At 42.6% G+C, this 22830-nt stretch overlaps 1 protein-coding gene across 1 annotated transcript in view; it reads left to right on the forward strand.

Moving 5' to 3' along the window:
* The first annotated feature begins 10762 nt into the window (after positions 1 to 10762).
* LOC113447963 (sodium channel protein type 5 subunit alpha-like) overlaps positions 10763 to 22830 on the forward strand; it is a 381002-nt gene continuing 368934 nt past the window's right edge. The window contains exon 1 of the mRNA XM_087917483.1: positions 10763 to 10954. The gene's annotated coding sequence lies outside the window, so the exon portion shown is untranslated. The remainder of the gene's footprint in view (positions 10955 to 22830) is intronic.

Below are 22830 nucleotides of genomic sequence, written 5' to 3' on the forward strand. Positions count from 1 at the left end.
TTTCCAGCAGAAATCTAAAAATACAAGATTGCTGGTATGGATTTACTCTCCGTATATGCTATGCTTGGTAAGTGACTCCTAAAATGGCTTTCTTCCTTTTATATAGTGCAGTTTAATGGATTTATATGCAGAATAATGGAGTTGGAACAGACATTGGAGATCTCCTAGTCCAACTCCCTGTTCAAGCATCAGACCTTATACCATTTCAGACAAATGGCTGTCCAATCTCTTCTTAAAAACTTCCAGTGTTGGAGCATTCACGACTTCTGAAGGCAAGTCGTTCCACTGGTTAATTTTTTCTCACTGTCAGGAAATTTCTCCTTAGTTCCAAGTTGCTTCTCTCCTTGATTAGTTTCCACCCGTTGCTTCTTGTCCTGCCCTCAGGTGCTTTGGAGAATAGCTTGACTCCCTCTTCTTTGTGGCAGCTCCTCAGATATTGGAAGCCTGCTCTCGTGTCTCCCTTGGCCCTTCTTTTCATTAGACTAGATATACCCAATTCCTGCAACAGTTCTTCGTATATTTTAGCCTCCCCTAATCATCTTTGTTGCTCTTCTCTGCACGCTTTGTAGAAACTCAATGTCTTTTTTGTATTGTGGCGATCAAAACTGGATGCCGTATTCCAGGTGTGGCCTTCCCAAGGCTTCGTAACTAAGATTTCATGTGAACTTGATTCTACCCCGCTGTTCAATGCAACCTAAGACTATGTTAACTTTTTGGCAGCTGTCACACATGGTTGGCTCAGAACCCAGCATTTGGAGTTTTACAACTAATGACCAGAGTTGGGGTGCAGAATTTCCATCGCTAAGCAAGACAGATGTTAAGTGAGCTGCACCAAGTTTACGACCTTCCTTGCCATGATTATTAAGTGAGTCACTTCAGTTGGTAAGTGAATCTGGCTATCCCCATGAATTTTTCTTGTCAGACGTCAGATGTGAAGTCATAAATGATGATCACGTGAGATGCCGCAACTGTCGTAAATACATGCCAGTTGCCAGGTGACTGAATTTTGATCATATAACCGTGGGAATGTTGCAAGGGTCATAAAGTTTTTTTTTCCCCAGAGAAATGGCAACTTCAAATGGTTGCTAAACCCCTGGTTGTGAGGAGTACTTTGAGTTGGGAGTCTAGTAGACTAGTAGAGGTGAAAAAAAAATCAAAGAATTATTTTCCTTGAAAACTACACAAAAACCTTCCAAATACGTGCAAATCAGTGCTATCGGTAATTCATGCAAACATTAATTTATGGGTCAACCTAATGATATCTTGCTAATGTTTCTGGACTGCATTCTTTCATATTCCATCATAATTCGCATTATTAATCAGTTAATCAATTAATAATTAATTAGAAACAAATTAGTCCCTGGGATGCACTCCATCTTCAGAGTAACAGTAAACAGAGTGACTGAGGTAACTGATGAAAACTTTTGTCATGTTGGACTTTTGACAAACCTCCTCACGTCAACCAAGGAAGGTCACCTGAAGACAAAGTGATGTTCTTTTCATTGTTGCGACAATTTAAAATAAGTCATCAATATTTATAAAAAGTTTGAAGCAAATGAGATTGCTCTGAAGCAGAACTCAAGGTTTTCTAGAGTAAACTTGTCTGATAAGAAATTGGAGCGAGCAGTACAGAGATCCAGAAACGGGGAAGGAGGGATATATTTGCTCTCCATGCAGTAGAATCAAACTCCAAAATTTTTGTTACTAAGCAACCAATCCATTCAGATGAAACTTTGGCCTTTTTGCATGGTCTTAAAATGGCATTAGAAATTATGCTGTGTTTGAACTTACAACGATGGTGAACATCTTTCCTAGCCAAATCTTAACATCTTGTCAAAAGGTCATAACATCTTGTTGAGCCTCTAGGAGAAGCGCAAAGATTATTGGGGTGCGTGTGTGTGTGTATGTGCGTGTGCGCGCTGAAGGCTAAAACGTATGAACAACGGTTGCAGGAACTGGGTACGGCTAGTCCAGAGAAAAGAAGGACGAAGAGTGGCAGGACAGGAGCGTTCCAGTATTTGAGGGGCTGCCACAAAGGAGAGAAGAGGGTCAACCTAAAAGCAGTGGAAGGCAAGAGAAGAAGCAATAGATGGAAACTCATCAAGGAGAGAACCAACTTAGGATTAAGGGGAAATGTCCTAACAGTGACATCAATTAACCAGTGGAACTGCTTGCCTCCAGAAGTTGTGGGAAGCTCCAACAGTGGATGCTTTTAAGAAGTGATTGGACAGCCATTTGTTTCAAATGATATAGGGGCTTCTACTTGAGCAGTGGACTAGAAGATACTTCCCAGCTATTTTATTTTGCATTCTGTGTTCTACCCTTAGCTAAGATCAAGTGATTCTTCAATTGTCTGTTGTGTGTCAGAAAAAAGAAAAAGAAATTATCTGAGCAAGTTCTCCTGTTTTTGTGAGCATTAACACATGGGAGATGGGTTTTTATTCACATGGTCAGGGGCATCCTCTTGACACTTTTCAACCTCCTGCGAATGTTCCTGACTCAGAACATTCTGCCCATTTTCGGTTCCTCTATTTCCACGCTAATAAAACTCCAAGCAAAATAATTACAGAACAAGTAGTCCTCAACATACGACCACAAAATGGGCTGGGATTTTCATGGCTAGGCAAGGCAGTTAAGAGAGTCTCACCTTACTTTGGGACCTTTTTCTTGGCCTGGTTCTTAGGTGAATCACTGCAGTTTTTAAATTTATCATTCATTTATTAAATGTCTATGTTGTCCGTCTCACTAATGTAGGGAGTCTGAATGGCTTACAACATAGTAGAAAGTTTAAAAAGCCCTTTAAGAGAAACAATTAAAATTAGAAAATTTGAATGGAAAACTTAAAAGTAAAAAAACCAAGACGATAAGTGAGGTTTGTTAAGTAAATTGTTGTCCGTTCAGAAGTAGCATTCAGCCAGTTCTGACCAGATCTGGAGAACTGGTAGTGGAAATTTTGAGTATTTCAGAAAACTGGCAAATCCCGCCTCTGACTGGCCCCACCAAACCCATCTATTCTCTGCCTCCCTTTGAGTCCCAGCTGATTGGCTGGGTCTTCTTTGGTTGCCCTGCACAGGAGAACGGATCTGGAAAGCAGGTTAGTGGGGTGGGGAGGGAGTGGGGATTTTGCAGTATCCTTCCCCTGCCACGCCCACCAAGCCACGCCCACGGAACTGGTAGTAAAATTTGTTGAATCCTAACACTCTGTCAGTGAGCTATGCGTTCCTTAAGCGAATCTGGCTTTTCCCACTGACTTTTGCTTCTTGGAAACCATCCGGGAAGGTCACAAATGGTGATCTCATAGCTCCAGGGTGCAACAGCCAGCATCATGCACCAGTGCTTTGATGATGTGGTCAAGCAGAGGCTGGGGTGGTGAAAAGTGCAAGGAAAGTCGTAAGTCAGGGATCTCCAAATTTGGGGACTTTAAGACTGCAGCCAGAGTTGAAGTCCACAACTAATAACGCCCCCAAATTTGGAGACCCCAGTTGTCACTCTGAATGGCTGTTAAACAAAGAGTTGTAAGTCAATAACTACTTGTATTTAGGTGGTCAGAAGATAATTGGCACTGAGGTAGAAAAAGCACATCTCTTCATGGGCTTACTAAGTTTTGGTTGATCTACAGTAGGGGGGATCTCCAAATTTGGCAACGTTAAGATTTGTGGATTTGAACTCCCAGAATTCTGCAGCCAGCCATGCCAGCTGGAGAATTATGGGAGCTGATGTCCAAAAGTCTTAAATTTACCAAGTTTGGAGACCTTTGGTCTGCAGTATCTTCGAGTGTGATGGTTGTGGAATAAAACCTATTTCATCCTCAGAACCAGGCACTAAAATATCCGTTTATTCCTGTCAACCACATCCCCACTTTTTATATGCTGGGTTATGGTCTGGTTTACATTCAGAAAGATTACAGTCAGAAACCGAATTGTTTTCCAAAGAACATTTAATAGAGTTCATGATATAAAGAAGTTTGGTTTTATCTTCAACGGCTAGAATGAAACCTTCAACAAAAATAACATAAAGGAAAGAAGTGGTCAGTGTGACATAACTTTAAGTGGTGAACAGTGGAGGAAAATATGCTGGAGGAAGACATGGGGAAAAATATATTTTCTGAATAGCTATCCGTGTTGTTAATTGGGGTGGTACTGAGATGTACAGAACTCTTGAATATACAATAATTAGCAATAATTAACCTGTGACACCACTTGGCTACATTTACACTCCCTTGAGGGCTAGATGTATTTAGAAAATTAAGCCACAGAGATGTGTAAAGCTCTGAGAAACATTGCAAGTATGCTTAGGAAACAAGAAAGCACAATTAAAAACATGAGACATGAATATACAGGTAGTGCTTGACCTGTAACCATTCATATGAAAAGATCTGCAGATGTGCGCCACGCCTCGCTTCGAGTGGTTGCAGAAAACCATAAACCTGAGTGAAATAAAAAAACGCTGTGTGATCAAAGCCCTATAAGCATTGCCAACATCTTGACTTTTTTGACCTTAATGGACAGTCCTGCTACTTCCTAATGTAAGGAATGCTAGATTGTTTCTGCAAGCTGTTTGCTGTTTGTCTGGGTTCGGGAGCAGTGCAGAGGTGGCATTCAGCAGGTTCTGACCAGTTCTGGAAAAACGGTAGTGGAAATTTTGAGTAGTTCAGAGAACTGGCCAATACCGCCTCTGACTGGCCCCGCCCCCATCTATTCTCTGCCTCCCATTGAGTCCCAGCTGATCGGCTGGTTCTTCTTTGGTTGCCCTGCAGAGGAGAACAGAGCTGGAAAGCAGGTTAGTGGGTGGGGAGGGAATGGGGATATTGCAGTATCCTTCCCCTGCCCTGCCCACCAAGCCACACCACGCCCACCAAGCCACGCCCACAGAACCGGTAGTAAAAAAATGTGAATCTTACCATTGGAGCCATGGTAGGAAAATGATTGTGTCCAGCTTATTCATAAAATATATAGAACCCAGAACAACAGAATTCTAGCCCACATACCTGCTCAAATCGGAGATTCTATATCATTCCTGGCTGTCATTCAGTTGAAAGCCACAAACCTCTAAGGATCCTTCCTTATCCAATCTGGATTGCAATCACTGTGATGTTATCAAACTATGAGGCTGTCAAATCCTTCATCAAATACAAAACCTTCACCTCAAGTCTGCCTACCTCACTGTGTTGTTGGGAAGATGTGGCTCGGTTGGCGGGAAAAAAACACCACGATATACACAGCCCCAAGTGATTAGAAAAGGGGGTGGCCTTAAGAAACAGATCAATAGATTACATCCATTTGTATTACGGAACAAAAGAATAATATTTTAGCAGGAATTTAAGCGGGATTTAATAAAGAGAATTTAGAAAAAGATTCCAGCGTAGAGATAAAGGAGGAAAAGGAAGGATTAGGAGAAATAATAACCAAGAGAACAAAAGATAATTAAATTAACCACATGGATTGCAATGTTTGATTGACCCTTGACGAGTCACGTGCTATAACAGAGTTGATTCTTGTGTGGATTAATTAATCATTAATGCATGCATCAGAGGCATTCAGGACTATTAGTTACTAGAAGCCGTAATATTCGACTTGGCCAGCAGAGGGCGGTGTTACCTTAACTGTGAAGCTAATACCACTGTCATTTTGGGCAGCCGCTTTGGGAAATCAAGCCAACACTAATTTCCAGATGTGCAGTTGCATCCAACACATCTGGAGAATACCTGCTTGGGGGCAAAAGCTATTCTAGTCTGTGCAAGTCTGCAAATAGCAAGAAAAATTATTGAAAGTTGGAGGAGAGAGGGCACGTCACTGTTTTATGACCCTTAGAACTGCTGAGAAATCATTTTGTCCCTTGAGCTCAACACTAAAGGCTGTTAAGGTCCCATGATCTACTGTGCTCAAGAAGTCAGTAAAGTCCATACATGGCAAATTTGCCATAGACGGGCTTCAACATCCAGGTTTTCCCCAGGCACTATGTCTGGCTGGGGAATTCTGGGAGATGAAATACTACCCATCTTAAAGTTTCTCTCTGCAGTAAACAACCCATATGTGATCTTGCAGACAAGAAGACCATCTGAGTGTCAAGTTTTCAACCCGTCTTAGCTGAAAAGAGTCCTCAACTTGCCCCAAATCTTCATTGCTAAACAAGACAGTCATCAAATAAGTTTTGCCCCCATTTTATTGCTTTTCTTGCCACTGTTGTTAGGTGAATCAAGGCAATTATTAAGTTAGTCATTGCAGTGGGCAAGAAAGGTTGTAAAACTGCCTTGCTTAGCCACGGAAATTTTGGTCCGTTTATGGTCTCACATTGAGAACTATCTGCGTTCCTCCTTGACTTGTCCAACGATCAACAGCCTTATTCTCAATTCCTCTAGTCTGTTTTATTCTTATTTATTCGTCACATTTAGAAACGACCCAGCTGCCCCACAGAGGGACCCTGGGCGGTGTGCAAATAAAACACCGTGTTGCAATTGTCACCCTCGCTTCAAGTCAACTGTAGGAGCCGTGGGATGGCTCTCTTCCAGCCAGAAATGTGGGTGATCTCTCTTATTAGCTTCTCCGATACAAATGGCTCATTACCGTCCCTTGAGGAGGGATTGTTCCTGGGTTTTAATTAACAGAATAAGGCTTAAATAACCGTATCATATCTCCCTGGAGATGCCATGAAAGAAGGCTATAGTTTTCCCATCCGTCTTATCGCAGCAGCAACAGAAAGAAAACCACATCGCCCAAACGAGAAAGGAGGTCACCTTGCCTGGCTAAATCTTTTGTCTCCCTTCTTTGGCTCCACATTTTTCAGCACAAGGTGCATTTGAAGTAGCAACAGAAAGAAGGAGGAGAGAACTGCTCCAGAAGTGCCACAAATGATTTATTATTATCCAATGATTTATTTCTGCCCCTCCCCCCCCCCCCATTGCTACGAAACAAAACTTTCATTGGCGGGAGCGGGGGAGAGGCAGGGGGCACTCAGCATTTTGCACTGTTCACTTCTCTCTGCCTCGTGGGTTTGCATTTGATAAAAACTTTACTTACTTACTTACTTACTTACTTACTTACTTACTTACTTACTTACTTACTTTATTCCATTCCATTTCTATAGCTGCTCAACTCAGCCAAGTGATTCCAAGCAGCTTACAATTCTAAAAGTATAAAGCAACTAAAACAATTGAAAGAACATTACAACAATAGGAAAAACCATCCACGAAATAAATAAGAACAACATAACGCTTAATCAACTAATAGTAAAGCCAAAAAATTGGGGGAGTGAGGCTTTAGCACTTCCTGAGCCCCAGGCACAGGTATACACAGCCAAGTTTTTAAAGCCCAGCAGGGTTGGGGCCATTTTGATCTGGGGGTGGGGGGTTATTCCATCCAGCAGAGGCTCATCCTCTCGTTCCTGCCAATCCAACCCTCTTTGGCTGATGGGATCTGCAGCATTGTCAATCTGCTGGATCAGATTGGGTGGGTAGCTACCCTTGGAAAAAGACTCTCCTTCGTGTAACCCGGTTCAACCATGAAGGGCTTTAAAAGTGACCACCACCACCCCCTTGTGTTGCACCTGGAAACACCAGCAGCCGGTGCTGCTCATGGAATAGTGGAGTTACATGTGCTGTGTAGCTGTGTAGAAGAAGAGGAGGAGGAGGAGGAGGAGGAGGAGGAGGAGGAGGAGGAGGAGGAGGAGGAGGAGGAGGAAGAGGAGAGGGAGGAGGAAGAGGAGGAGGAGGAAGAAGAAGGAGAAGGTGAAGAAGAAGAAGGAGAAGAAGGAAAAGGAGAAGGAAAAGGAGAAGGAGGAGGAGGAAGAAGAGGAGGAGGAAGAAGAAGAAGAGGAGAGGGAGGAGGAAGAGGAGGAGGAAGAAGGAGAAGGTGAAGGAGGAGGAGAAGGTGAAGAAGAAGGAGGAAAAGGAAAAGGAGAAGGAGGAGGAGAAGGAGGAGGAGGAAGAAGAAGAGGAGAGGGAGGAGGAAGAGGAGGAGGAGGAAGAAGAAGAAGGTGAAGAAGAAGGAGGAGAAGGAAAAGGAGAAGGAAAAGGAGAAGGAGAAGGAGGAGGAAGAGGAGAAGAAGAGGAGGAGGAAGAGGAGAAGGAGGAAGAAGAGGAGGAAGAAAAGAGAAGGAGGAAGAAGAGGAGGAGGAAGAAGAAGGAGAAGAAGCAGAATGGTGCCCATAGTGAAGGCATTGGGATGGCACTGGGGAGATCCAGATCCCAGTCACCACTAAGCCAAAAAAAAAGCTCCTGGGAAGACTTTCGGTTAAAGCCTCTTTCATGGCCAAATCAACCCTGGGGCTGTTATGTAATGAAGGAAAAGAGGAAAGAGGATACACGCCATCTTGAGCCCTTGAATGAAACGTGGGACATAAAGCTAACACTTTGTGAATGAATAAGGAAACCAACTAATAAGAAAATAAATTTATGGCAATGGCACCTGGAATGTGTCCCATCAAAATGCTGCCAACAATGCTTCAAAGGACTCCTATCTATCTTCTGTCGTTCTGTCCGTCTAATCGCCTATCTAGGAAGCGTTTCCCCCTCCAGATATATCGTATGTTCACATTTTCTGCCCACAAATTTGCTGTAGAAGTATGAAAAAAAAAAACAACAACCAACCTTCTGCCTGAACTAAGTCTAGTTTCCTATGAAAAGTGAGCGGGTAGTTTTAGAAAAAAAGTCCCTTTGTCTTCCATCTCGTGCAAGCTGAACTCAGCTCAGGATTCCATCTGATTGATTGATTGATTACATGCCATCAAGTTGTTGTCGACTGTTGGCAATGACATAGATTTTCCCCATGAGGGACTATAACTAAGGGGTTTATGTAATTCGCTTTTTAAAAAAATCTAGCATGGGAACCAGGATATTGACCAAGACTCTTCAGTCCTATCTCAGTTAGCCCATGTCAGCTTATTGAGGTTCTTTTGAGCAAAATTGTTTATCGTTATCTGCCTCTGGGAGGTTTAGACCTGGAATTTCTTAGTGCTCCTCTGTCTAAAGACTACGTCTCTTTTCGCGATCAGGAAAGTTCTGTTATTTGTATTGGCTTCTTTGCTTGCTTCTTGCCTTTATTATTTTTGTAAGTAACTCAAGGAGGCAGGCGTATCCTCCTGTTTTTCCTGCAACAACAACCCTGTGAGGTGGGTTAATTGCTTAAGGGGAGGGGCTAAGCAAAAGGGAAATATATTGTATTTATTTACTTACATTTATCCCACCTTTATTATTTTTTTTACAAATAACTCAAGATGGAGAACATATCCAACACACGTGTCCATAGAGATTCTCAGGGATCCAGGTCATGGTTGATCCCTTTCCTTGAAGATGTTTCCCTTCTCCTCCAAGAAGCTTCTTCAGTTCTGAATGAATGGTGGAGAATTGAAGGATGCAGTCATCTGGTTGTTAGCAACAACAACAACCCCGTGAAGTGGGCTGACTGAGGGAGGGTCTGGCTCAAAGTCACCCAGCCAGCATTCCTGCCTAAGGCAGGACCAGAACTCACAGTCTCCCGGTTTCTAGCCTCCTTCCTTAACTTTGAGTCTTAACCATGAGATCAAACTACAGGTGGCGTGTCTTGAGATTGCTTTATCTTTACCAGATCTGGAGCAATATATGCCCGTCAATGTGAATGAATTTGGCTACCGTGTAGTGGGTGCAAGAAATAAAACGAACTTCCTTCTGGTTTTGACCCCTTTGCTCAGAATTATCCTGAGAGTAATTCAGAAAACTTGGACCAGGTGCAGAGAAGGTTAATCAGGAAATTCAAGGAATTTAGACAACAAATTTGTGGAGAGAAAAAAAAAGCGAGGAATTGAGAATGCCCTTTTGAGGGGTGGGGGAGAGAAGTACTAAACAGGGTGAGTTGTGCCTGACTTTACAGCTTTTTCAGCAGGGTTGCTAAACGAATCACTACAGTTGTTAAACGAATCTAGTTTCCCCCTTTGATTTTGCTTGTTTGGAGGCCAGCTGGGAAGGTCGAAATGGCAATGACACGCCCCAGAAAGCTGCAGCTGTCATGCTGATCACCAACCACTGGAATTTTGATCATGTGACCGTGGGAATGCTGCGACTTTTGTAAGTTGGTCCTAAGTCACTTTTCTCACTGCCACGATCACTTGGGACAGTTGCTAGGCAAATGGTTGTAAGTCAAGGATTACCTCTAACTGAAAGGCCGCCGTTCAGAAGAAGGCCAGGACTGGCTGACCTTCCTATTCAGCAGGCCACAGAATTGGTGCATTTAAATTACAGTAAGGCCGACTGGAACGCAACGTTAAGATCAAATGACCAACAGCCACCCTTGCTCCGTCTCCCGGAGTCCTGCGCTGTAAAGAAGCCGCGGAAGGGAGGTGGGGGAAGGGGATCGAGCTGCCGAGTTGAGGGCAACCCCAGCCTGCCCCCTTTCAAGGATCGCTTGGCCCGAGGTTGGGGTCCCCCCTCCCTTTCTTCGTGAAGGCAGGGTTCAGAACTCCCAATGGCGCGCGCGTCCACCTCCCCGGCGCCTCCAAAGTTTTGTCCAGGCGCCGATTGCTCCTCTCCGCCCTGCCAGGGCGAGCTGGGGTGGGGTGGAGTGGGGGCAGAGAAACCAGGCCGGGCAGGCGCCAGCGGCAAGAGGCCGCCAGGGGCCGCTGCCTCCCAGCTGCAGCGCCGCCGGAGCGCTCGGGGCGCCCTACGAAGGGGGCGGCGGGAGGGCAGGCGGGCGGGCAGGGCGCAGAAAGAGCGCGGCGCGAAAGAGGCGGCGCGTGAGGAGATCCCCGCCTCTCTCTTCCCTTTTTGGACCCAGCTGGCGAGCCAGCAGCCAGACAGTCCGACGGCCAGCCGGTTGGTCTCTCGACATCCCACCAGGGAGGGCAATCCGCCGTCCAGCATGCCGAGGGCCAGAGGCGCGGCAGTGAACGGACAGACTGCTTAGCGCGCTGTGGAACTATTGGCCCGGGTTGGCGAAAGTCGCCTACCCCATTGGAAATCCGCCTGTCTTGGAGTCGGAGAAAAACGGTAAGTGCGGGGCTTGTTCGCAGGAAGGGGAGTCTTTCCTGGAGGGGTTGTTCCTGCAGAGCGGGGAAGACCCGAGAAGCAGGACTTCTCCGCGGCGTTCCCCGATCGTCTCCCGGCTGATTTCAAAAGTTTGCTCCGGTGGCTGGCAAGTTAATCTGCCTCCTAATCTGGCCGGTTCTCTACGGAGGAAACCCGCCGCCGAATTTTCTGACTTAACCAGAGGGAAAGAAACCTCTAGGGCTGATTAAAGACCAGCGTTCAAGCGAGGGGAAACTGCGGAAAAGGGGGACGCTGTCGATCCTTCTCCGCCAGGTCTCCAAACCCGACAGAAAATTTAGGGATGGCAAGGCGGCCAAGTTTGAACCGCTCGCCCGTCGGTCGAGCGGATTCCAAAGACGAAGCTACCTGCTAGAAGAGAAGAGAAGGAAGGGGAGATTTTTAATTTGGTTTCAATCCACGACTTTTGAAAATAATAATAATAATAATACCTGCCCTCTTCCTCGTCAGGGACTGAGCCTTCTGGGTCTCCACAAAAGACGTTTAATTCATATATTGTTCCTTTTCTAAAGACTCAGACTCTAGAGCTGCACCATAGGGAGCATTGCGTCTTCCTAAGATTCAGGCTGGTTAAGGTTACCTCTCCTCCAAAATAATTCACCATAAAAATAAAAAAATCACCATTCTAGGGAGAATGTAGACTTAGAGGAGCCTTTCTTTTTCCCCGCACCGTAAGCCTATTGGAGTGCCTTGAACCATGGAGATGAAAGCAAACAAGAGTTCCAATTTTATTTCATTTTATTGAAGATGGAAACTGGGCGACTGGGGGACAAGGAACTGACCTTTCGTTAAACCTGAGCAACAGGTTTAGAGTCCCCCTTCCCCTTAATGATTTGAGCAGAAATGTCTAATGGAAGAAGTCCAGGGCATTTTGGCCTAAGCTTTTCATACTTTCTTTTTAACCCTTCCTCCCTCTTCCCGTTGATTCCCCGCCCGCAGTCGAGTTTTTAAAAAAGGTTGAAGGATCCAGTTTGATTCCCAGCAAGATTGATGAGTAACTCCCGAAAGACAGGGCTTCTAGCGGTATAAACACTGCAGCATCCAAAGAGGATTTGTCAACACTAAAAATAAACAGACCCACAAATGTCTTCAACAGGCACATGTCCAGTTTCAACGATATTTCAAGAATGATGCGGGCGGAGTGAGTCGTTTGGCGCTTCTATTCTTTTATTTTTAAAACCCCCCGAGCGCTGACCTTGGTGCTGAAATCCGCTCGCCCGCGTCCTCCCGCTCTCTCTTCAAGAAGCCACCGAGAGAGCGATATCTCCCTATGCCCGACCCCGTCCTAAACTAGCCTGGCTGATAGTGAAAGTACGGGGAAGAAGTGGGGGGAAGGAGGCGGCGAGAGAGAGAAGGCTAATACTCCTGAACACCTAAAAACTGACCCGTGTTTGGGGCCTGGATAGCTTTGGCGTAGCGGTGAAAAGTGCTAGCTTAGAAACCTGGAGACGATTAGTTCTATCTTAGACAGAAAAGCTTAGCTGGGGGACTTTGGATCAATGAGTCCTTCCTTAGGCAGGACAGCCCCCTGGGCGACTTTATGCCAGTCATTCTCTGTCAGCCTAACCCACCTCACATGGTAATTTTGGGGACAGGGAGAAGGAGAAGAAGGAGTACCAGGTATGTTCACCCTTTTGAGTTACTTATAAAGGCAGGATAAAAGGCATCAATTCAAAAAGAAAACAAACAAACAAACACACATGTAAATAGCTCAAAGGCCAATCCAGGTGTGGAGGAATTGGGTAGGAGAACAAAAGTGTCCAATGCTCCTGGGTTGAGGTCGAAGCAAAGCACCTCCGGGTTGTGTTGGGAAAGAAAAGGCTTGGTCTGGGGATCCTTTGCAAAGCAAAAGGAGGAAAGGAAAGTCCTGGCTGCTGAGGAATCATCGGTGCCAGGACTGTGTTGGCATTTTCCAGGCCCTATTCCAAATTGGGTTAAGCCAGGACTCTTTGGGGAAGGGGCATCAAGAGTTGAAATGGACCTCCTAATCTTCTCTAGGTTTTAAAGCCTCCATTTTGAGAGCCAAAACCTCCCCAGTGTCTCTCCAAATGCCCACCCAATATACCATTTATTTTGGCTGAATCCCACTCTGGATCTTGGCTGTACTTTTTTCACCCCTGTTCTGGAAAACCACAGTTGTCTCTTGTTCTTCCTCTTCCTCCTTTTCTAACCCTCTTTGCATCCCATCCTGTTTATTTAGATGACCAGTTTTTTTTTTTTTATTACTCACCGAAATACCGGCCTGGGTAGGAGTTGGGATATTTTTAGAGCTGCGCATGAAAAGATTTCAGCATGAAGAGCCTGAATTAGTTCAACCTGGCAGGTCAGAGTTAATGCGAGGAATAATATTAACTCACATGACACTAAATCTAAGAGATAATTACATGTGCATTTTTATAAGGAAACTATTTTCTATCCCTCTCTCACTTTCCCCATTTTCTTCTATGTTTACCAAATGATTAGCAAACATGATGCCTTTTATCTTGAGTAAAAACATTTGGGAGCACCCAAGAAAGAATTAAAAAACGAGAAGTACTGTCTGAGCCATTGATTGTGCTTCTTTGCACATGTTTACATGTTTATTATGCTGTTGGAAGCCACAGAGCTGCAAAGGAAACTAATCAGTGACACCCTCAAGATCAATAGCTTTTATCACATTGACAAAAGCTGTTGTCAAGTTGTCACAATACAAACTCCACTGTTTTTGAGTGTCCGATTGGTTATCAAAATGCATACGCAGAAGGGACAGAGCTGGCATTGTGAGGGTATGACTCTGCCTTCAGCATGTACCCCCCTTCCCAGGGCAATGTAATGATTAGTCGGCCAGACAGGAACATGAGATTAAATTCCCATGCAGGCTATAAACTTCACTGGGCCAATTATGCACGATTAATGTACTTCACAAGATGGTTGGGATGATAAAATGAGGACAGATGGGATACACACTAGAAAAAGTAACCGTATACACTTATTAAATGTGCATGGAGGATAAGTAGTTATTGGCAACTAATTTTCTCCTTATTTTTCATCCCCATTTCAGAAGAGTCCAACAGCAGTAAAAAGGAACAAAGCATCTTTATTATGGTTTATTCGATTTAGCTGATCCTATTTTTCTTCCAGCTGCTTAATATAGTATAAACCCAATAACTTTGCCTATTTTTATTTCTTGTTGAGGGGATAAGGAAAATTGCTGTTTGGCTCAAGATTGCCCTGAAAACTCCGAGACTGAGGTAGGAACTGAACCCAGATCTCCATAGAATTAGTGTTAAGGTCTGCCTGTAGAAAGAACGCTGCTTCTCCCTGTTTTTGGTAATATCACTGGCTAATGGGGAATATATAACCAGGCAGATTAGTAACAATCCTTCTAGGCTAATAGCTTTTTATGCACTTTGCAAAGCTGAGAATATTTAAGTGATGGAGAAATTTAAGTGAACTCATGATTGTTTAATGGTGGCTGGCACCCAGCCCCAACTATGGGTTATCCTTCTGGATTTGCTAATACTTTTTCAATACAGTCTTTATATCTGTAAGGGCTATGGAAAATTCTCTACCCACCCCCACTCTTTTCCTGTGATACAAATGTATAGAAACTGTTTCTTCCTAACTTGGTTACCGAATGTGTGAATTAATTTCTTGGGGAAAGAATGCATTTTAAGGGTTGAAGAATGACCAATTTTCATGGCATTTTGGGGTGCTCCTAAAATAAGAAATGCAAGTTGATATTGAAGACGTGGCTGAGATGTTAGGTTGCTTAAATCTATACTGATATCTATGGTATAGCAGCCATTGTATTTGCTCACGATTACTTGGAAGTTGCATAACTGGAAAAACTACCCTTGAATCTGCACATTCCATATGTTTGAGGATGCAAACTGGATGCAATATTTCAAGAGTGGTCTTTTCTGCCTTGGTAAGCCCATACTTGGAATATTGAATCCAGTTCTAATCACCATGCTACAAAAAAAAAAAAAGAGAGAAGATGTTGGGGTCCTAAAAAGTGTGCAGCGAAGGAGTAACAAAGATGATTAGGGGACTGGAAGCTAAAACATATACCGAACAATGGAAGGAACCGGGTATGTCTAGTCTAACAAAGAGAAGAAGTAGGGGTGGCTTGATACCAGTGTTTCAATATTTGAGGGGCTGTCAAACAGAAGATGGGGGAAACCTTTTTACAAAGTCCCAAGGGCAGGAGAAGAAATAACAGATGGAAACTAATCAAGGAGACAACTAACCTAGAATTAAGGAGACATTTCCTATCGGTGAAAACAATTAACTAGTGGAATAGCTTGCCTCTAGAAGTTGTGGGTGCTCCAGCACTGGGGTGTGTGTGGGGTGTTTCAGAAGAGATTGGACAGCCATTTGTCCCAAATAGTAAATGGGGTTGAGTAAGGGTTGAATTGGAAGAAGACCTTCAAAGTTTCTTCCAACTCTGTTATTTTGTTATTCTGCTAAACTCTCCCAGCATCACAAACTATGATGAGCCGATCCCTGAAAGTGTCTCGAAGCCAAGGAACACAACAGACTAGGGTTCTTCAACAAAATGCTTTAGACAGCCCTTCCTTCTGAACACCAGTTTTAAAAGGATGGGAATAATGAAGAGGCAACCCTCCCGCATCCCAAAGCCAGAATCTGCTGCTTGAATTAGATCAACAGCATTATGCTGAAGAGATCAACCTTGGTTGGATTCCTTCAAATAGAGCAGAAGGCAGAAAAGATGATGCTGGCTGAGGATTATGGGAATTGCTATCCCTCCAGATGCTCCCAATTTGGAGAATGCCAGTAAACTGAATAATACGATGCTGGGTCTGGGCAACTGAGTGTCAGTCCTACTGTTTTTGCTTTCTTGTGAATTTATTCATATATTTAAATAGGAGACTTTAACCTCTTATCAGGTTCCTCTTGCAAGTTACTTCTCATGCAAATTATTGTTCTTTATGACAATTTCTACAGCAAAATGGCTTGCTCTTGGTTAATAACTTTAATCATTCTGTTTGCCTGAAAACTTTATATTGCTTAAGTTCAGTTTTGGATATAAAAGTGAATGGATCCTTTCCCCTAATCTGTACACATGCTAAGCATAATGTTTGCATTACTCAGAAATCAGTTTTCAGCCGCAGGTTATGTATGTTTTTATAATTTAGCATAATGTAATGTACATTGAAGAAGCCTCTGAATATTTCATGTCTTCATTATTCTTGTTAGTATTTTTAATTTTCTCATATCTACACAGTCTAGTTGTCTCCAGATGTGGTTCTGTGGTTTTAAAGCAAACTTCGACATGAACAAAAATTGTGATATGTGTATATGTTTCATGTGTTAGAAATCCACTTATCTGCTGAATAAAGTATAAGAGATTCCAGTATGAACAATAATTGTGCAGAAAGGGAAATGAGGGAAACATTTGTTGTAACATTTGCAAAACTTTTGATTTTTCAGGCATATTTTGCTTCCTGCATGAAGTATTTTTTGTTTGCAATAAAGCACATTTTGGATTGTTCAACCCACAAAACTAATACTCCCTGAAATAGTATTAATTAAGGGGGTGTATGCATGTATATTTGAACAAACTATGCTATTTTTTAAAAAATGAAAAGATACTGTATATTTGTTTATTTCCAAGCAAAGATTGAGAAAAGGGTTTAGTCTTCAAGGATTTGATTTAGGAGTAGAATTCAGGGGTGGAAAATAACGTTTAAAAAAATAGCATTAGTAAGTAGAGGAATCTAAACATGTTTTGCTATTCCATCAGAAGGGTCTCTGAGTTGTTATTTTTCTGCCTTGCTACTGGTTGCCTTTTGAGCAGTCAGATTTTAAAGCCAGATGGGAGAGACTGAGAAGTTTTCTCAACCAGAGAGAACTGGGTTCAAGTCTGAATCCAGGCTCAGTCAGAAACTTGCTGAGTGCAACTGAACTCAAGACCAGCCTAATCCAATCTCCCTGGTAGAACCAAGGGAAAGTCTGGGTGAGCAGAGACATAGAATAGATGGTCTGGGCTAAAATCGAGGGTGATTGTTTGTGATTCAGTAGTGGGAGTGTCTATTCAGATAAGTCACGGTGGCAACCACAGCATCATCACCAAAACCCCACCCCTTTTTACAGGAGTTGTGCAACAGGGGAGAAAGCTCTTCAGAAGTTTTATGAAAAGGAAGTGGCAGGTTATTAACGAGTGCTTTTTTATGAGGCAATTTCATATGACTTACAACTACAATCGAGCCCAAAATTTCCACTGCTAAGCAAGGCAGTTGCTGTGTCCCATTTAATGACCTTTTTGCCACTGTTGCACGTTGTTATGTGAATCATACGGCCATTAAGTGAATCTGGCTTCTGACGTTGACTTTGCTTGTCTGAAGCTGGCTGGGAAAGTGATCACATGACTCCAGGACACCGCAAACATCATAAATACATGCCAGTTGCCAAATTCTTGATCAGGTGACCATGGGGATGGTGCAACGGTCGTAACTCTGAAAACCAGTCATGTCACTTTTTTCAGTGCTGTTATAATTTTGAATGGTCACTAAATGAAAGGTTTTTGTCAGCTCCTATATGGCTTCATTTTTAAATGAACTGCCGCAGGCAAAACTTGTGAACTGTCGCAGACAGGGCCATCAGATTTGGCTGTAGTTGCCCAAGTCTCGTCTTCTTCTGGGTGCAATTCAAGGTGCTGCTTATCACCCTTAAAGCCCTCCATGACTTGGGGCCAGGCGATTTGAAGGACCGCCTCTCCCCTCTCCACTCAACCCACCAGGATGGAAGGGCAGGGCTCGTTCCTGATCCTATCGATTAGGGATATACATCTGATGGAACCACCAAAAGGGGCCTTCTCGGTGGTGGCCACTTCTTCATGGAATGTCATTCCCCCTGAAGTACTGTTGGCTCCCACACTGTTGCTTTTCCAACCCCACCCCCCAAAGAAAACCCCATAGGACCACAATTGGAGTGGATCAAGTGGTTGATTTGATTGTGTGGTTGCAGTCATGAGGCATGGGGTAAGGTTTTTAATGTGGATTTTTAAATGTAAGCTGCCTAGAGTTTGTGAGTTGGGAAATAAATAAATAAAGTGACCACTAGATGGCAGGAAAGAATATGAATTTCTTGCATTTCTATGCTGCTCTCTAGTGGTTAACTGAGTATGCACAGCCTAGATTTTGTAGACTTGGACTGAGCTTTTCTAGGGTTTCACAATACAGCATTGTAATTCCATATTTTGCATTCTTCTTTGCAATAGCTCATGAGGAAGAAAATACTAACAAATTCAGAAGGACACATCCCACATTATCTTCATAGCAATCTGGTTAGGCAGGCTAAACTGAGAGGCTAGTGACTTGCCAAAACCATACTAGCTTCATGTCATCATCAGGCTTTGTCCACCTAGTGGACGACTGAATGAGACTTAGAAACATAATTAGCTGAACTCACACTGCATTCTGGAACAGGTGTCTTCTACTGATGCATCTTCCAAAAACGTTGAAAAATGTTCATCCTAGAAAGAGTGCAGTGAAGAGCAACAAAGGTGATTAGGGCACTGGAGGCTAAAAACATATGAAGAACGGTTGCAGGAACTGGGTATGTCTAGTCTAATGAAAAGAAGGACCAGGGGAGACATGATAGGAGTCTTCCAATATCTCAGGGGCTGCCCCAAAGAAGAGGGAGTCAAGCTATTCTCCAAAGCATCTGAGAGCAAGACAAGAAGTAATGGATGGAAACCTATCGAAGATAGAAACAACATAGAACAAAGGAGAAATTTTCTGATGGTGAAAACAATTAATTAATAGAAAGACTTATCTTCAGAAGTTGTGTGCTCCTTCACTGGATGGTTTTCAAGAGGAAACTGGACAGCTATTAGTTTAGAATGGTATGGGGTTTTTTGTTTGAGCGGGGGGGGTTGGACTAGCAGACCTCCAAGGTCCCTTACCACTTTGTCATTCTGTATAGAGTTCATTTCCCAGAATTCCTTAACCAGCATGTCTATCACTAAGAATTCTGGGGCTTGAAGTCTGGAGGCCTCCAAAGTTGAGATAGGCTTTGTGAAACCATGATGAATGAAAAATTACACAATGCAACGGCAGTGTTTCGCACGACACGCTAGGCCAAAACAAAACAAACCCACATCGTGACATGTATGAAGCTCCTCCAAGTGTAAAAGCACTCCAGATCAGAATTGGATGGCTCCTTTTCCTTCCCCTCTAAGTGCGTGGCAGCTCACACCAAACTGATAGATCCCAAACTGAATATAGTTTTCCAGCCTGTTCTTTCCCTGGAGGAAATTTTCTGGAGAAAACCAGCTGGAGTTAGACTGACAGGTGAGAGACATTAATTTTCATGATGGACCCTAAAACCTGCAGGGCATGGTGGGTGTGGAGAAGAAGGTGCTAGATAAGAACCAGAAACATTTCCATTGAAATGTCACTTTGAAATAGGGAAAGTCCTGATTTTGCCCAAGCTCTGCCACTGGCCATGTGGGTACAATGATATGTTTTAAAACCAAACTTATTCAGAAGCCATTGTCTTTTCCTTTACTTATCTTGTTGAGTGAGTTTTTAAACAGAATAGAAGTCAGGTAATATTGAATTTCCTGCTGTTACCTAATGAATATGTTGATTCCTTCAAACGGATTGATGCTACTAGTTCAGAAGAAGGGAGAAAATTGTGCTAAAATAAGAATACGTGTTCCCTGTCCAAGGATGGTCCAGAACCAATGGCTTTTAAGGATTTCTCTGTTGTTTTAATTGAAAAAAAAAACCCCTCATGGAATTGGAATTAGAAGAATAGAAGCAATGATATTCAGAATAACAGTGTAGGAAGGGACTTTGGAGGTCTTCTATCCAATCCCCTTCTCAAGAAGGAAACCCTATACCATTCCAGTCAGATAGCTGTCCAATCTCTTCTTTAAATACCTCCAGTGATGGAGCATTAACTTCTGGAGGCAAGCCATTTCCCGGAGTTAATTGTTCTACCTGTCAGGAAATTCCTCCTTAGTTCTAGGTTGCTTCTCTCCTTGATTAGTTTCCATCCGTTGCTTCTTGTCCTGCCCTCAGGTGCTTTGGAGAATAGATTTGATCCTCCCCGCTTCTTTGTGTTGACAAAGGCAGTAAAAAGTTGCCAGTTGTGACTGTATTTAAATGTATTTATTTAATTATTATGGAATTAATTATATACATATATTGCATGCAGAATAGTTTTTAAAAGGGGGTGGGATTTTAAACATGCGGACTCCATCTTGGTAATTTTTTACTTCTTCTGTGGATGATCCTGGTCCGCAGGATGGACAAAGGGGTAATCCATGTGCACACACCAAGACAAACCATCTTCCTTAGGGTTAAGGGGAAAACCCTGAAAGAATAATACAGTTACCATAGAGTTTTGTGATGTAGAGCAAGGGTCTCCAGCTTTGGCATGTTTTAAGACTTGTGGACTTCAACTCCCAGAATTCTTCAGCTAACATGACTGAAGGAGGAATTCTGGGAGCTGAAGTCCACAAGTCTTAGAGCTGTCAAGTTTGAAGACCCCTGATGTAGAGTAATAGTTGACTTTTGCAGAAAACAGGGACCAAGGAAGTAGGGAATGAAGAGGTAGGACCCTATCTAGTAGTTTATTGGCTGGACTCATGTATCACTTAACTTTAATTTAACCTTGGTTTATTGACTCATCTACAATAAATCAATTGTCAAGCAGGGAGGACAGACTAGGATTAGAAAGCAACTAAACTGAAACCAAACCACAGAAGGCATTTTATGTCCATTAGGTCTTCATCTCTTAATATAAAAAACATAGCTTGGGAAAATAAGGTCTGTTAAAGTTGAAGAGTCAGATCTGGGTTGAAATTTTTTTGATGACCACTAGATGGCAGCTAAAAAGTTTCCTGTATATCTCAGCTGCCCTCTAGTGAGCTTTGGATTTTTGCAGCCCTATTTTATTTTATATTTTATTTCATTATTTTATTTTATATATTTTATTTTTATTCTGTTTTATAATTTATTTAATTTTACTTTATTTGTATTATTTTATTTTATGTTTTAGATTTTATTTTATTTTATTTTGTTTTATTTTATATTATTTTATTTGCTTCACTTTTTATTTTACTTTTTACTTTACTGTCTTATTTTATTTTTCAAATTTATTTGCTGCCCATCTTGCTGTCCAAGGCAGCTCAGAGCGGCCTACTATCTCATAATCTTAAGATTATCTCATGTCCCATAGACCCCAAGAACAATTTTCTAAACTTCCCACAAGCAGGAGGTGGACTTGTTCACATCTTTGAGGGGACAGAAAATGTAGGCACTCTCTCAAAATGGCTGTGGTGATGGACGTGGTCCAGAAACATGGTGACTCTGCTCTCAGGCTCCATTTTAACCCTTTGAGGTGTGACTGGTAATCTCCTTGGCAACTGGACTGCCTGTGTTGGGGGAGCTGTGGAATCATTTCTAAACACAGCGGTTGCCTATATTGTCACATTTTTTTACTCCCTAAAAATAATAATTAAAAAAAGCAATATAAAGTATAAGAGATTGGACAACCACTTATCCGGAATGGTATAGAGCAGTGGTTCTTAAACTGTGGCCCGTGCATTCCTGGGGGTGGGCATAAAGTTGTCACAGGGGGTCCAGGAAGGCTTGAAGAAATGTGATGATTTAAATCTTAAATCTTGGTGATCTGTGGCCACGAAAGGTATGCAAAGGGAGTCTGTGGTCAAGAAAAGGTTGAGGCTGACACTGATGTAGTATTTCTTGCTCAATCAATGGGTTGAACTAGAAGACGAATAGAATAGAATAGAATATTCTTGCTTGATCAATGGGTTGAACTAGAAGACGAATAGAATAGAATAGAATATTCTTGCTTGATCAATGGGTTGAACTAGAAGACGAATAGAATAGAATAGAATAGAATAGAATAGAATAGAATAGAATAGAATAGAATATTCTTGCTTGATCAATGAGTTGAACTAGAAGACGAATAGAATAGAATAGAATAGAATAGAATAGAATAGAATAGAATAGAATAGAATACATTGGCCAAGTGTGATTGGACATACAAGGAATTTGTCCTGGTGCAAACGCTCTCAGTGTACATAAAAGAAAACATACATTTGTCAAGAGTCAAGAATCATCAGGTACGACACTTAATGATAGTCATAGGGTACAATAAGCAATCAAATCATACTAGGAAACAGTCAATATAAATCATAAGGATACAAGTGACAAACTTACAGTCCTACAATCACAAGTGGGAGGGGATGGGTGGTAAGGAGCGGTGAGAAGATTAACAGTAATAGTAGTGCAGAGTTTGTAAATAGTTGAACAGGGTTGAGGGAATTATTTGTTTAGCAGAGTGATGGCTTTTGGGAAAAAACTGTTCTTGTGTCTAGTTGTTCTGGGCCGCTCCAAACTCTGTTAATCTGTATCCCATATACTGAATAGTTCTTCCTTATTAACTTTTGCGTTTGGTAACATCGGAAAGTCATTATATGAACTGACCTAAAAAACTTACGGGAGGTGGAGGAAGTTTGAGGGCTGCTGTTTTGTAGCTTGACTTTAGTGAATGCCATTTTTTTTAACCTTCTCCAAACACAGCAGTCCATTGCTCAAGAGCTTTAATACGGTCAGCTACTCAAAGAAAATTATGGCCTGCCCCATACCCTTGACACTCGTCAGCGTGAGCTTGGCTCCCCGGGGACACTTTTTCTGTATCCAAACTAATTTTCGAAGCGTGGAGGCGTCTCAGCCATCGGTTATCAAGAGAGGCTGGAATTTCTCGGTAGCCTCTCTTCCATTTTTTTTGAAGTTGCTTTCCATAATCTGTTGCTGAGCTGCCAGGTGTGTTTT

This window comes from Pseudonaja textilis, chromosome Z (genome assembly GCF_049901715.1).
Source record: "Pseudonaja textilis isolate UNSWEBS1 chromosome Z, rPseTex1.2, whole genome shotgun sequence".
In the NCBI taxonomy this organism is placed as follows: Eukaryota; Metazoa; Chordata; class Lepidosauria; order Squamata; family Elapidae; genus Pseudonaja; species Pseudonaja textilis.